At 42.3% G+C, this 5,215-nt stretch overlaps 1 non-coding gene across 1 annotated transcript; it reads right to left on the minus strand.

Annotated features, from left to right (window-relative positions):
• Positions 1–82, minus strand: TRNAS-UGA (transfer RNA serine (anticodon UGA)). The gene has a single exon. It is a non-coding gene; the product is annotated as a tRNA-Ser (tRNA).
• Positions 83–5,215: the final 5,133 nt, after the last annotated feature.

The following is a 5,215-nucleotide window of genomic DNA, read 5'->3' on the forward strand; positions in this document are numbered from 1 at the left end:
CGCAGCGAGCAGGGTTCGAACCTGCGCGGGGAGACCCCATTGGATTTCAAGTCCAACGCCTTAACCACTCGGCCATCGCTGCTGATGCTGCTTCTGCTCTCGGGCTGCCGCCTTATAGGGCGTTCCGCCCGCCGCAGGCCCCGCCCACAATCGCGCAGCCAATGGGCGCTCCCGGGCCTGCCCCTGCAGCAATGGCGGCCGCGGCTCGGCCGGAGCGGCTCAGGGGGAGCAAACCCCAGAGAACACCGGAGAGTCCCGGCCTGAGGGAGCCGGGCCGGACCCCGCAGCGATGGCGGCCGCGGCTCGGCAGGAGCAGCGCAGGGGGAGCAAACCCCAGAGAACACCGGAGAGTCCCGGCCTGAGGGAGCCGGGCCGGCCCCCGCAGCGATGGCGGCCGCGGCTCGGCCGGAGCGGCTCAGGGGGAGCAAACCCCAGAGAACACCGGAGAGTCCCGGCCTGAGCGACCCGGGCCGTGCCCGCCCCTGCGAATGGAACCCGGGCCTGGCAGGGAGGAGGCACAGACAGCAGCCATTAGGCGCTGCATTACCTTTCTTTCAGTTATTGCAAGATCTCTATTTCAAATTCTCGAAAGGTCTCTGTCATACGACCTTTATATGTAATTCTCTGTAGATAATTTTTTTTATGCTAGCAGCAGTTTGTTATGCCAGCAGTAGTACAATGAAAATTAAATTTCATTTGTCTTTCTACCTGTGTTGCAATGGGTAAAAATAATAAATTTTCCTGATTTTTAATCTATACTTTGAACAATGTGGAAAATGCATATTGTATGATTGGCGTTTCCAAAATATTAAAATGAATATTATACGTGTTGTGTTAGAAAGTTACGCGGTATTGATTCTCTTAAGTAGTGTGGTAAATATAGTTTTAGGTTATAACAAAATGTTAAAATAGAAACTAAGCTATGTGGGATACTTTTTTTCTAAAGAAAGGACTCGCACTGAGATAGCAGCCACAGGACACCCAAATCTTTCACAGAAAGAGAATTTTTTGCTCCATTATCAGGAGAAACGAACTTCTCCCCACCTCACTCAGGCAGAACGATGCTGTTAGGATGCAGAGGAAGAAGCTGACACTGCCCAGACAGAATCCTGTGTTTGAATGGAATTCATGCATCATGGATGAGGTGTGTAGGAATATGCAACAGGCTGTTGCTATTAAGGGTTAATCCTCTGTTAACGTGGGGCCTTTTTCGGGCTTATTTTGCCCAGAAAAAGGTACCCGGACTGTCTGTAACTCTTTGTTTCTATTGTCTCATATTGTCCTATTTGAAATTGTCCAAATGATTATTACTCTAATTGTACTACTATTTTTTTATAACCATTTTATTACTATTAAACTTTTAAAATTTTAAAGCCACGTGATTGGCGTTTTTCACCAACACCAGCCGCTCTGTGTTCACGCACAGGGCTGAGATGAAATGTGCAATTTCAGACAGAGTGAATGGAGGTGGTGCGGGCACACCCACAGCTCTTCACGGCTCCGCTGGGTGTCCGGGGGATCTCCGGTTCCCGGCAGAGCTGCAGTGACCCCCAGCGCTCCCAGCCAAAGCTGCACCACAGCAGAGCAGGGAGCGCACACAAAGAGCAGCCCCCAGCTCCTTGGCCTGCCCATGTTATGAATGAGAACCTTGACTAGGCCAATGTTCAAGCAGCAACCAATTTATTAATTAATATGGTAAAGTGTGAGCAATACAGCGCTGGGTACAGTGGGGGAAGTTTTCCCTCCAACTGCACACCGATAATTGATGGTTGCAGGTATTTATAGGGGTACTCATCAGTTTTTTTCAGCAGTTTCTATTTCCAATCTTTTACTCATCAGCAATTTTTATTCCAAATTATTACATTACAATTCTATACACTATTGTGATTTTAATTTCTCAGGATGTATCTCAAAGGAGTATCCCCACATGGTGACAGTCCAGTTTCCAAAGAAGAAAGAGGAATCCCATCTGGTGGGGTCCAGCTCCCCAGATGTGTGTCCACCTTTTAATTGCAGAGACTATAAATCTCATAACAGTGATGTCCAGCTTCCCTTTGGTCGAAACCATAAACCCTTGAGGTGATGTTCATCTTCCTTTCTCAAGCTGTTTTTCTCTGCTTCAATAGGGCGTGAGATAAGCAAATTTCCTTTATATATATTCCAAAGCTATACTTTCAAGGATACAAGTAATATTCTAAAATTATACTTCAAAAGGTTATTATTGCAGTGCTTTTTATGGATTAAATGCAAGCAAAAAGCAACATGCTTAACACCTTAATTCCAATGGTCCTAAATCAACCAGGGTTAATTGCAAACAAAAGATAGGTTCAAAGGCCTTTTTCCATGCTTTAATTTCCTCAGGTATTATTAGAATTTGCAACTATCCCTTTGTTGAGGTCCACACATTTTGCATTCACAAGTACACACGTCACCTGTTTGTACCTGACACCAAACACAGCTTTGCATCCCACACCCATCCCTGCCCAGCAGCACTGGCAGAAGGTCAAGGACACATGCAGAGTGCCACTGGAGTAAGTGTATTTAGATTGCGAATTTATCTCCCCAAGGCATCTCAGAAGTTTTATTTATTAATTGCTTAAAGGTAGCAAGGTCTTGACATTAGAACAGGTAACAAAGTCTGGTTTGGGTCTGTTGTATAAAGTAATGGTGCTAGGATAGAATTGCCTGTGTTTTCTCATGTTTTTAATTTCTTCAAGTAACAAGGACAGATACTGAAATATTTTCAGTAGCACATGGACAGATTAACTAGCCAGTATCAAAAATGCACTAGTGGATTCTTAAGAAATACAGGGACTGAGCCCCAAGCCCTTCAAACCTTCTCATGTTAGTTAACCTCAAGTGCAATATCAGTTTTGTAGTGCTCATTCCATTCCTTCTCCACCACCTGCTCTGGGGCCTTTTATTTAATCAATCTCTGTCAGCTTTACAAATTCACTAGTTTGAACATTTCTTCCTGTTAGAAGTCTATGATGCTTGCAACAGAAAAAATAGATTAGATTCTGCCTAAGTTAACAAGTATTTACAGGCAATGTTGGCAGAACAGCAACTTGGTGCTTATGTGTAACTTTGAATATTCAAGAGTAAATTTGACATCACCTTTGAAGAATTTGAATGAAATAATGACTCCAACACAAGTTGTGTTTTACACATAATGCTTGCACCACAAGGCTACAGAATTTTGTGTTTTCTCCCTCAAGAAACACATAACAGCAGGAAAACTAACGCTGCACACTGAAGAGTATTTCTTCTGTATTCCTACTGTTGTGTCTGTTAGCTTTGTAGATCATTTCACAAAGCTGAAACCATGCAGACAATGAAAATAAGAATTTACGATGGAAAATTCTGTATGGCTGAAATGTCACATTCTGTGAATCCCTGAGAATGGATCTGGGGGCAAGTTTCAGGTAGAGAATCAAAAGTGGCTTCACTCCTTTAGTTAGGACACGTAGAACTTTTCCTTGTTTGTTTGCCAAGGATGACAAAATCTGGTGAGATATAATGGCTGCTGGCAGCTTCCATGGAATTCATTGGTATCCCAATTAATATTGATATTTTTATAAACATTATCTAGAGGGACAAGAAGGAATTTCTGCTGTTTGGGTAAAACCAAGTGTCCTGGTGCTGGTCCTTTGTGCTCTGGGGTTTGAGGCTGCTGGCAAGGGAGGGCTGAGGAGGTGCTGCTGCTCCTGATGGGTGCTCAGGGCAGGCAAACTGAGCTGCAGCTCCCCGTGCCTCTGGCTCTGCTCACAGCTGCTTGCTCACCTCCCTCACAGCACATCTGGAATGAAGGCAGCGGGACATCTGTCACCACAAGTGTGCTAACCCTGCTCATGCAGCTAAATATTAATTAAGGTGTCTGAACACCCTGCATCTGCAAAAAGAGGCATACAGTTTTATCCCAAAGCTTTCATTTTACTATTGAAAATGTGGCTCCTAAAGTTGACAGACTGTAGAATCTGCTTTTGCCTCTAATCCTCTCAAATGTTCAGCAACAGATCATTTTTGGAAAAATGCTATTAGTTCTACTTAAATTTTAATGAAATTACAGGCTCAGTGTCACAAGATTATCAAATGATATCACTGAGTGTTGTTGTAGGTGTCAATGCAGCCAAATGTTCTGTTGCATTCTTATTTTAATAAATAATCTTGGCAAATTTGGGCATGTGTGTGCTACTGGATTGGAACCTTTTTCTTTAATACATCTTTAGCAGATTTACTGGGTTTTAAACAAAAAGAATGTTCCTGTTTGCAACTGGTTTATCCACACATATCATAGGAAAATGCTACTTGGGCCAAAATCACCCTCATGGTAGGTTTATTAATGAGATTTGGCTTTTACAATGCATTTGCAACACCACAAAGAGTAATATTCTTTCCACCTGTGTGAAAGTAAAATAGGCATCTGGCTCCCATTCTGTATTGCTTCATTTTTGTCCCCATTCTGAGCACAGATGTTGGTATGGAGACCCTGATTCACTCACCTTTTGTATGCTTCAAATCTTAAATTACATGACTTTTTGTTTGATTTATTTTCCAGTTTGTTGGAGTTTTTTTCCCCCATAAAAGCAATATCTGCACCCTGTTTAAAATAGTTGTGGTTAAAACCTGTTATTTTGCTGAGTTTTACAGGCTATTTTCCACATTGTCACTACAGAGAGGAATTATGACATTGGGTGGCATCAGCAGTGCACCTTGTGTTAGTACCTCCAGATCAGCAGAAGCTTTAGGAATGAAATCAGGTCGTGGTCAGTTATGAAAAAAACCTTAATCAGAAAATCTCCCTTTTGGTTAGTCACATTTATGCTTTAAATCTGTTTAAATTTAAATCAAACTTTAAATCTGTTTGCAGTATTGGCTGGTTGCAACTGTCCTGGGTAAATGACCACTTTAATTGTTACTATGCCTCAGAGACAGATCCCAGTAATAAACCTTCCCAATTCTTCAAAATCAAATATTTGTACATTTTGAATCGCAACACCTTGAATGAAGGAAAGCTAAAACTCAGTAACAAATAGAATAAAACCAACTTTATTTATGCTTCATTTATTTATTCAGTCTTTGGTTATCTCACCTGAAGATTTTTCTTACATTTCCCATGCAAGAAAAATCTGCCAGGTGAAAACTCTAAAAGACAGTTTGAAGCAAAATCTGGAGCAATGGAGGTCCTGAGATTTGTGTAAATCTCAAGAACTAA

The sequence above is a fragment of the Ammospiza caudacuta genome, chromosome 9 (genome assembly GCF_027887145.1).
Source record: "Ammospiza caudacuta isolate bAmmCau1 chromosome 9, bAmmCau1.pri, whole genome shotgun sequence".
Taxonomy (NCBI): domain Eukaryota; kingdom Metazoa; phylum Chordata; class Aves; order Passeriformes; family Passerellidae; genus Ammospiza; species Ammospiza caudacuta.